An 11,663-nucleotide genomic window follows, 5' to 3' on the forward strand; every position below is an offset into this window, starting at 1 on the left:
AACAAATAATCGATGCTAGTGAACGAATGGTTAATGCCCACGCAATACTAGTGAACAAATAGTGAGTGCACATTCCATAATAGTGAACACATAGTGAATGCACCCTCAATACTAGTGAACAAATAGTGAATACCCAATCAATGCTAGTGAGCGAATGGCGAGTGCATACCCAATACTGGTGAACACATAGTGAGTGCACACTCAATACTAGTGAGTGAATAGTGAGTGCATACTTAATACTAGTGAACAAACAATAAAACGATCGATGCTAGTGATCAAATAGTGAGTTCACACTCGATGTTAGTGAACAAGTAGTGAGTGCACACTCGATGATAGTGAACATGTATTGAGTGCACACTCAATACTAGTGAAAAAATGGTGAACACACACTCAATACTAGTGAACAAATAGTGAGCAATCAATCAATAACATTGAACAACCAAACAACCAATGCTAGTGAACGAATAGTGAGTGCACACTCCGTAATAGTGAACACAAAGTGAGTGCAAACTCAATGATAGTGAACACAAAGTGAGTTCACACTCAATACTAGTGACCAAATATTGAGTGCGCCCTCGATGATCGTGAACATATGAGTCCACACTCAATACTAGTGAACAAATAGTGAGCACTCCATCAACAGCATTGAACAACCAAACAACCAATGCTAGTGAACGAATAGTGAGTGCACACTCAATACTAGTGAACAAAAGTGATTGCACACTCAGTAATAGTGAACAAATAGTGAACACACTCCATACTAGTGAACGAATAGTGAGTGCACACTCAATATTGAGCATTGAGTGAGCATTCATTATGTACTCACTATTATGGAGTGTGCACTCACTACTTGTTCACTAGTAGTTTGTTGTTTGATTGGTTGTTCAATACATGTTCACTATCATCGAGGATGGACTCACTATTTGTTCACTAGTATTGAGTGTGTTCACCATTTGTTCACTAGTATTGAGTGTGTATTCACCATTTTTTCACTAACATCGAGTGTGCACTCAATACATGTTCACTATCATCGAGGGTGCACTCACTATTTGTTCACTAGTATTGAGTGTGTTCACCATTTGTTCACTAGTATTGAGTGTGCACTCAATACATGCTCACTATCATTGAGTGTGCACTCACAATTCGTTCACTAGTATTGAGTGTGTGTTCACCATTCGTTCACTAGTACTGAGTGTGCACTCACTTTGTGTTCACTATTATTGAGTGTGCACTCACTATTCGTTCACTAGCATTGGTTGTTCACTATTTGTTCACTAGTCCTTAGTGTGCAATCACTTTTGTTCACTAGCATTGAGTGTGCACTCACTATTCGTTCACTAGCGTTGGTTGTTCAATGCTGTTGATTGAGTGCTCACTATTTGTTCACTAGTACTGAGTGTGCACTCAATATATGTTCACGATCATCGAGGGCGCACTCAATATTTGGTCACTAGTATTGAGTGTGAACTCACTTTGTGTTCACTATCATTGAGTTTGCACTCACTTTGTGTTCACTATTTCTGAGTGTGCACTCACTACTAGTGAACAAATAGTGAGCACTCAATCAATAGCATTGAACAGCCAAACAACCAATGCTATTGAACGAATAGTGAGTGCACACTCAATACTAGTGAACAAATAGTGAGTGCACACTCGATGATAGTGAACACGTATTGAGTGCACACTCGATACTAGTGAACAAATGGTGAACGCACACTCAATACTAGTGAACAACTAGTGAGCACTCAATCAATAACATTGAACAACCAAACAACCAATGCTAGTGAACAAACAGTGAGCGCACACTCGTTGATAGTGAACACATATTGAGTACACACTCAATACTAGTGAACAAATGGTGAACACACACTCAATACTAGTGAACAAATAGTGGGTGCACACTCAATACTAGTGAACAAATAGTGAGCACTCAATCAATAGCATTGAACAACCAATCAAACAAACTACTAGTGAACAAGTAGTGAGTGCCCACTCCATAATAGTGAGTACATAATGAATGCACACTCAATGCTAGTGAACAAATAGTGAGTGCACACTCAATACTAGTGAGCGAATAGTGAGTGCATACTTAAAACTAGTGAACAATCAATAAAACGATCAATGCTAGTGATCAAATAGTGAGTGCACCCTCGATGATAGTGAACATATATTGAGTGCACACTCAATACTAGTGAACAAATAGTGAACGCACACTCAATACTAGTGAACAAATAGTGAGCACTCAATCAATAGCATCGAACAGCCAATAAACCAATGCTAGTGAACGAATAGTGAGTGCACACTCAATAATAGTGAACACAAAGTGAGTGCCCACTCAGTACTAGTGAACAAATAGTGAGTGCACCCTCGATGATAGTGAACATGTATTGATTGCATACTCAATACTAGTGAACAAATGGTGACCGCACACTCAATACTAGTGAACAAATAGTGAGCACTCAATCAGTAACATTGAACAACCAAACAACCAATGCTAGTGAACGAATAGTGAGTGCACCCTCAGTAATAGTGAACATGAAGTGAGTGCACACTCAGTGATAGTGAACACAAAGTGAGTGCACACTCAATACTAGTGACCAAATATTGAGTGTGCCCTCGATGATCATGAACATATATTGAGTGCACCCTCAATACTAGTGAACAAATAGCGAACACACTCAATACTAGTGAACAAATAGTGAGCACTCAATCAACAGCATTGAACAACCAATACTAGTGAACACAAAGTGAGTGCACACTCAATACTAGTGAACAAATGGTGAACACACTCAATGCTAGTGAACATATATTGAGTGCACACTCAATACTAGTGAACAAATAGTGAGCACTCAATCAACAGCATTGAACAATCAAACAACCAATGCTAGTGAATGAATGGTGAGTGCACACTCAATACTAGTGAACAAAAAGTCAGTGCACACTCAATACTAGTGAACAAATAGTGAGTGCACCCTCGATGATAGTGAACCTATATTGAGTGCACACTCAATAATAGTGAACAAGTGGTGAACGCACAAATGGTGACCACACTCAATACTAGTGAACAAATAGTGAGCACTCAATCAATAACATTGAACAACCAAACAACCAATGCTAATGAACGAATAGTGAGTGCACCCTCAGTAATAGTGAACATGAAGTGAGTGCACACTCAATGATAGTGAACACAAAGTGAGTGCACACTCAATACTAGTGACCAAATATTGAGTGCGCCATCGATGATCGTGAACATATATTGAGTGCACACTCAATACTAGTGAACAAATAGTGAGCACTCAATCAACAGCATTGAACAATCAAACAACCAATGCTAGTGAACGAATAGTGCGTGCACACTCAATAATAGTGAACAAAAAGTCAGTGCACACTCAATACTAGTGAACAAATAGTGAGTGCACCCTCGATGATAGTGAACCTATATTGAGTGCACACTCAATAATAGTGAACAAGTGTTGAACGCACAAATGGTGACCACACTCAATACTAGTGAACAAATAGTGAGCACTCAATCAATAACATTGAACAATCAAACAACCAATGCTAGTGAACGAATAGTGAGTGCACACTCAGTAATAGTGAACATGAAGTGAGTGCACACTCAATGATAGTGAACACAAAGTGAGTGCACACTCAGTACCAGTGAACAAATGGTGAACACACTCAATGCTAGTGAACAAATAGTGAGCGCACACTCAATACTAGTGAGCAAATAGTGAACACACACAATACTAGTGAACAAATAGTGAGCACTCAATCAACAGCATTGAACAACCAAACAACCAATGCTAGTGAACAAATAGTGAACACACTCAATACTAGTGAACAAATAGTGAGCACTCAATCAACAGCATTGAACAACCAAACAACCAATGCTAGTGAACGAGTAGTGAGTGCACACTCAAAAATAGTGAACAAAAAGTGAGTGCACACTCAATACTAGTGAACAAATATTGAGTGCACCCTCGATGATAGTGAACATATATTGAGTGCACGCTCAATACTAGTGAACAAATGGTGAATGCACACTCAATACTAGTGAACAAATAGTGAGCACACACTCGATACTAGTGAACAAATAGTGAACACGCACTCAATACTACTGAACAAATAGTGAACACACTCAATACTAGTGAACAAATAGTGAGCACTCAATCAATAACATTGAACAATCAAACAACCAATGCTAGTGAACTAATAGTGAGTGCACACTCAGTAATAGTGAACATGAAGTGAGTGCACACTCAGTGATAGTGAACACAAAGTGAGTGCACACTCAATACTAGTGACCAAATATTGAGTGCGCCATCGATGATCGTGAACATATATTGAGTGCACACTCAATACTAGTGAGCAAATAGTGAACACACTCAATACTAGTGAACAAATAGTGAGCACTCAATCAACAGCATCGAACAACCAAACAACCAATGCTAGTGAACGAATAGTGAGTTCACACTCAATACTAGTGAACACAAAGTGAGTGCACACTCTGTACTAGTGAACAAATGGTGAACACACTCAATGCTAGTGAACAAATAGTGAGCGCACACTCAATACTAGTGAACAAATAGTGAGCACTCAATCAACAGCATTGAACAACCAATCAAACAACCAATGCTAGTGAACGAATAGTGAGTGCACACTCAATAATAGTGAACAAAAAGTGAGTGCACACTCAATACTAGTGAACAAATAGTGAGTGCACCCTCGATGATAGTGAACATATATTGAGTGCACGCTCAATACTAGTGAACAAATGGTGAATGCACACTCAATACTAGTGAACAAATAGTGAGCACACTCAATACTAGTGAACATATAGTGAACACGCACTCAATACTAGTGAACAAATAGTGAACACACTCAATACTAGTGAACAAATAGTGAGCACTCAATCAATAGCATTGAACAACCAATCAAACAACCAATGCTAGTGAACTAATAGTGAGTGCACACTCAATAATAGTGAACACAAAGTGAGTGCACACTCGATCCTAGTGAACAAATAGTGAGTGCACACTCGATGATAGTGAACATATATCGAGTGCACACTCAGTACTAGTGAACAAATGGTGAGCGCACCCTCAATACTAGTAAACAAATAGTGAGTGCACTTCCACACTAGTGAACAAATAGTGAGCACTCAATCAATAGCATTGAACAACCAATCAATGCTAGTGAATGAATAGTGAGTGCACACTCGATAATAGTGAACCAAAAGTGAGTGTACACTCAGTACTAGTGAACAAATAGTGAGTGCACGCTCAATGATAGTGAACATATATTGGGTGCACGCTCAATACTAGTGAACAAATGGTGAATGCACATGCAATACTAGTGAAGAAATGGTGATGCACACTCAATACCATTGAACAATCAATCAAATAATCGATGCTAGTGAACAAATGGTGAATGCACACGCAATACTATTGAACAAGTAGTGAGTGCACACTCCATAATAGTAAACGCATAGTGAATGCACACTCAATACTAGTGAACAAATAGTGAACACCCAATCAATCCTAGTTAGCGAATCGTGAGTGCATACCCAATACTAGTGAACAAATAGTGAGTGCACACTCACTCAATACTAGTGAACGCATAGTGAGTGCACACTCAATGCTAGTGAACGATCAATAAAAACGACCGATACTAGTGATCAAATAGTGAGTGCACACTCAATGCTAGTTAAGGAGTAGTGAGCGCACACTCAATACTAGTGAACAAATAGCGAGTGCACACTCGATACTTGTGAACAAATAGTGAGTGCACACTCGATACTAGTGAACACATAGTGAGCACTCAATCAATACCATTGAACAATCAATCAATGCTAGTGAACGAATCGTGAGTGCACACTCAATACTAGTGAACAAATAGTGAGCTCTCCATCAATACTTTTGAACAAATCAGTCAATCAGTACTAGTGAACAAATGGTGAACTCAATTCGTTCACTCAATTTAATGAACGAATAGTGAGTGCACACTCAATGCTAGTGAATGAATAGTGAGGGCACGCTCAATACTAGCGAACAAATGGTCAGCGCTCAATCAATACCACTGAACAATCAATCGAACAGTCGATGCTAGTGAACGAATGGTGAGTTCCCACTCAATACTAGTGAACAAATAGTGAGCGCACACTCAATACTAATGAACGAATCGTGAGTGCACACTCAATACTGGTGAACATATAGTGAGCGAGCACTCAATCAATACTATTGAGTATTGAGTAAGCACTCAGGCAATAGCCTTGATATAACATGAAAGGTTGGGATGCGGTTACCCTTCAGGCCAAGTTTTAAGCTCAACCAAAACATTTATGAAGGATCATCTAAAATGTCTTTTAAAAAACTGCCATAAAATTTGACTTAATGATCTCTTGGGTAGTAATATTCATAGGCCCAGATATTCGTGAATGAATAGTTAGTGCTCGATCGACACTAGGTGAGCGAATAGCTTACAACAGCAACAAAATAAAACAGATTTAGCTTTCGAAAAGTGTTTTTCACTTTCGCCGCGATCAACGCCCCACATTGCTCTCTGGGTTACCTCCGACAGCTGGTACCTAGCCTTTGCGATGATTTCTGTTCCGGACGTCCACTAAATACCTCACATTTCTGTCTGAAATTTTATCGGACAACGTCTAAGGATGAAAACAGCGGGCCGTAGCGGAAAGACTTTTCCCTTCCGTGATTGTACGGATCCGTTAACAGTGTCACCCAGTGAGAATTCTTTTTTTTTCAACTGACAACGAAAGCAGAGCCCAGGAGCGTCGAACGCTGGTTCTATCCCATCTGATCGGCCGTGAAAACGGAACCTGCAAGAATTCTGACTCACGTCGAAACAGAAACTGTGATTTCCCCTCAGGGTCTGGTCGACCACACAGCTTCAACTAGAATAAGACACAAACCGCCGGGCCCAAGCGCAGAACTTTGAAAATAATCTGTGACTCTCCCGCTGCCGCGTGCTCTGGGCCCGACAGACTCGTTTTGTCTCGAATTTCAACGCTCGGTGATATCATCAGCGAGCCACTCGACCCTGGACTTCTCCCACCCGAAGTCACTATCAGAAGTTGCCTTCTTCAGGAAAGGAAATTTACTCCCAGCTACGCGTTGGGCCTGAATTTTCTAGCGCGATAGATTTGGGAGTCATCTCCAAAGAAACAAGACTCTGGCTGTTTAATAAAGCCTGCAGACATGGCTCTTTCTAGGGTGCAGGGTTTGCAGATCTAGTGTAACACTGATCGGAATTCATTCCTGGTTACAGACGAATACGAGTTTATTAAGTGGATAATATCTGTCTGGCCACACTGTCTGCTGACTTTGCCCTGCTCAATGAGAAAAGAGCATTTTGGATGACAATTTTGGGGCACGTGAAAATGGAAACTAATTTTGAAGATCCCATGTGCCTTTCTCATAGACCGGGAACCCCGGGGAAGGACAGGGACCCCCAACTCCACCCAAGGTGTGGGGGTGAAAGTCAGAAATAGGGGCGTGACTCCTGGAGCTATACCAGTCTTGGCACAGGAAGTCGGGAGGTCTGGGTTCTAATCCCAGCTCCCTCAGTTGCCTGCAGTGTGACCTTAGACGAGTCACTTAACTTCTCAGGGCCTCGGTTTCTGACCCTGGACGAGTCACTTAGCTTCTCGGGGCCTCAGTTTCTTCATCGGCAAAATGAGGCGAAACTATCAATCCTCCCTCCCCGTTAACTGTTAACCCCCCGGGGGACAGGGATTATGTTGAATCTGATCGAATCTATCCCACTGCTTGTCCCGGTTTGTGGCACGTACAGAGTAAGTGCTTAATAAAGGCTATTGTTATAATTTCTAATTGAGAAATGACCAAGACAGCTTGCAGGGCGGACGGGCTCAGCAGGGATCCTGGAAATAGCCGGTGGCGAAGGCTGCAGTAGCTACGAAAGCAGTTACCCTGGCAACCCTTTGCTGATATACGATGCTATGGCAGATCATGAGAGAGATGCCGCACCTGCTTTGACCCTAAATGGGTTTTATGCAAAAAAATGATCCCCTGCACTTTGCACCGTCCTGTACCCTCTTCCCAGGAAGACCCTCTTCCCAGGGTCAAAGATAAGAGAAGGCCAGTCGCCCTAACACGGTAATCAATTCCTTCACTGGGGCTCACGCACAGCAACATGGCTTAGTGGATAGAGCACGGGCTGGGGAGTCAGAAGGACCTGGGTTCTAATCCTGGCTCCACTACTTGGGCAAGTCACTTCACTTCTTAACAACTCAGTCCCCTCATCTGTAAAATGGGGATTCAGACTGTGAGCCCCACGTGGGACGTGGACTGTATCCAACCTAATTGCCTTGTATCTATCTGTTGTGGATTTGTCCATTCCAAGCGCTTAGTCCAGTGCTCTGCACATAGTAAGCGCTCAAAAAATACTATTGAATGAATGAATGAATCTATCCCAGCATTGAGAACAGTTCACATAGGAAGCGCTTAACAAATACGATTTAAAAAATTGTGACGGAGTGGTTTTTTTTTAATGGTATTAGTTAAGCACTTATTATGTGTCAGACACTGTTCTAAATGTTCAGGTAGATACAAGTTAATTAGGTTGGACACAGTCCCTGTCCTGCATGGGGCTCACTGTCTAAGTAGGAGGTAGAACAGGAGAATTGAGGCACAGAGAAATTAAATGACTTGCCCAAGGTCACACAGCAAGCAATTAGCAGACCCGTGCCCTTTACACTGGGCGGGACAGCTTCTAGCTCCAACATTATCATCATCCTCACCATCAGATTGCTTAAATGTGTATTATTTTGATAATTCAGATACTTTACTCCCAAAGATTTATGCTTCCATAAATCACAGGCTCACAGTTAACCCCCATTTTACAGATGAGGGAACTGAGGCCCAGCAAAGTGAAGTGGCTTGCCCACAGTCACAGAGCTGACAAGTGGCAGAGCCGGGATTCGAACTCATGACCTCCGACTCCCAAGCCCGGGCTCTTTCCACTGAGCCACGCCGCTGCTCTAAAAGTTTCCAGCCTTCAAGAAGCTGACAACGTAAGGAGGATGATATGGTCTAAAAATGGTGCTGTTTATTTAAATCTCTAAGCACTAGGGTAGATACAAGTTTGTCAAGTCAGACCCAGTCCCCGTCCCATATTATACCTCGATTGCATCAAACATCTTTTACAATTTTCAATCTTCCTACCTTATCCAAGGGGTAAGAAGGGAACTATCTTTCTCCCCACGAGACTGAGTTAAGGACAACCTTACAAACAAAGTTCTTGTTCCATGTTCCCTGTCCATAGAACTACAGGTAGGTCTTCTCCGCTTAAAGATGGCAACATCCAATTTAATGGAAGCAGTTTGGCCTGGTGGAAAGAGTACAGGTCTGGGAATCAGAGGACCTGGGTTCTAATCCTAGCTCTGCCAGTTGCTTGCTGTGTGACTTTGGGCAAGTCACTTAACTTCTCTGTGCTTTTTCCTCAACTGTAAAATGGGGATGCGTTACCTGTTCTCCCTCCTATTGAGACTGTGAATCCCATGAACTGGGTCCAACCTGATTAACCTGTATCTATCCCAGCGCTTAGAACAGTGCCTGACTCATAGTAAGCACTTAACAAATGGAACAATAATAATAATTATTATTATGTGGGGTTTGAACGGCCGGGTCTCTCGTTTTCTACATACTAATAATTGTGCATTTGTTAAGCACTTACTATGTGCCAAACACTGTACTAGGGAAGAGTCCAGGCTTGGATGTCGGAAGTACTTTGATTCTATCCCTGGCTCTGGCCCTGGCCTGCTCTGTGATCTTGGACAAGTCTCCTAACTTCTCTGTACTTTAGTTTCCTCATCTGTATATCCGGAATTCAAACAATCAGGCAATCAATCGTACTGATTGATCAGGGCACTGTACTAAGCGCTTGGGAGAGTACAACACAACAGTATAACAGACACGTTCCCACGTGATGAGGCTCATAGTCTTCATCCCCATTTTACAGATGAGGTCACTGAGGCACAGAGAAGTTAGGTTCATTCAATAGTATTTATTGAGCGATGGCTATGTGCAGAGCACTGTACTAAGCGCTTGAAGTGTACAAATCGGAAACAAATAGAGACAGTCCCTGCCCACTGACAGGCTTACAGTCTAATCGGGGGAATAATAATGTTGGTATTTGTTAAGCTCTTACTATGTGCAGAGCACTGTTCTAAGCGCTGGGGTAGATACAGGGTAATCAGGTTGCGCCACGTGAGGCTCCCAGTTAATCCCCATTTTCCAGATGAGGTCACTGAGGCCCAGAGAAGTGAAGTGACTTGCCCACAGTCACACAGCTGACAAGTGGCAGAGCCGGGATTTGAACCCATAACCCCTGTGATTATTCATTCATTCAATAGTATTTATTGAGGGCTTACTATGATAATAATAATAATGTTGGCATTTGTTAAGCGCTTATTATGTGCAGAACACTGTTCTAAGCGCTGGGGGAGATACAGGGTCATCAGGTTGTCCCACGTGAGGCTCCCAGTCTTCATCCCCATTTTACAGATGAGGTAACTGAGGCACAGAGAAGTTAAGCGACTTGCCCACAGTCACACAGCTGACAAGTGGCAGAGGCGGGATTCGAACCCATGACCACTATGATTATTCATTCATTCAATAGGATTTATTGAGTGCCTACTGTGTGCAGAGCACTGGACTAAGCGCTTGGAATGGACATAATGATTATGATTCCTGGCACATAGGAAGATGGCTCAGTGGAAAAAGCCCGGGCTTAGGAGTCAGAGGTCATGGGTTCAAATCCCGGCTCTGCCACTTGTCAGCTGTGTGACTTTGGGCAAGTCACTTCACTTCTCTGGGCCTCAGTGACCTCGTCTGTAAAATGGGGATGAAGGCTGGGAGCCTCACGTGGGACAACCTGATGACCCTGTATCTCCCCCAGTGCTTAGAACAGTGCTCCGCACAGAGTAAGCGCTTAACAAACACCAACATGATTATTATTCTCTGGGCCTCAGTGACCTCATCTGTCAAATGGGGATGAAGACTGGGAGCCTCACGTGGGACAACCTGATGACCCTGTATCTCCCCCAGCGCTTAGAACAGTGCTCTGCACCCAGGAAGCGCTTAACAAATACCAACATTATTATTATTATTATTCTCTGGGCCTCAGTGACCTCATCTGTCCAATGGGGATGAAGACTGTGAGCCTCACGTGGGACAACCTGATGACCCTGTATCTCCCCCAGTGCTTAGAACAGTACTCTGCACAGAGTAAGCGCTTAACAAACACCAAAATTATTATTATTCTCTGGGCCTCAGTGACCTCATCTGTCCAATGGGGATGAAGACTGGGAGCCTCACGTGGGACAACCTGATGACCCTGTATCTCCCCCAGTGCTTAGAACAGTGCTCTGCACAGAGTATGTGCTTAACAAATACCAACATTATTATTATCTTAACAAAGACCGTTATGATGAATATTATTATTGAGGAGGAACCAGGGTCCTGAGGCCTGTTTGGGCCCCCCTGGGGCCGCCTGGGCTGCGCGCGCAGGGGCCTCGGGTCCTCCGCGCCGACAGAGGGCGCTCGGGGCGGGGTTTCGCGGGGGGGCGGGAGGGACGTGGTGACGTCACGGGGTTGCGTCGCGACGCCGAGGGTGGTGCG

General features: G+C 42.9%; 1 protein-coding gene across 2 annotated transcripts in view; it reads right to left on the reverse strand.

Annotated features, from left to right (window-relative positions):
• NAA15 (N-alpha-acetyltransferase 15, NatA auxiliary subunit) overlaps window positions 1–6,668 on the reverse strand; it is a 53,584-nt gene extending 46,916 nt beyond the window's left edge. Inside the window, exon 1 of one of the 2 annotated variants that reach the window (XM_039913701.1) lies at window positions 6,574–6,668. The gene's annotated coding sequence lies outside the window, so the exon portion shown is untranslated. The remainder of the gene's footprint in view (window positions 1–6,573) is intronic. The other variant, XM_029077113.2, reaches the window with a different exon arrangement.
• Window positions 6,669–11,663: the final 4,995 nt, after the last annotated feature.

The sequence above is a fragment of the Ornithorhynchus anatinus genome, chromosome 12 (assembly GCF_004115215.2).
Source record: "Ornithorhynchus anatinus isolate Pmale09 chromosome 12, mOrnAna1.pri.v4, whole genome shotgun sequence".
Lineage (NCBI taxonomy): Eukaryota > Metazoa > Chordata > Mammalia > Monotremata > Ornithorhynchidae > Ornithorhynchus > Ornithorhynchus anatinus.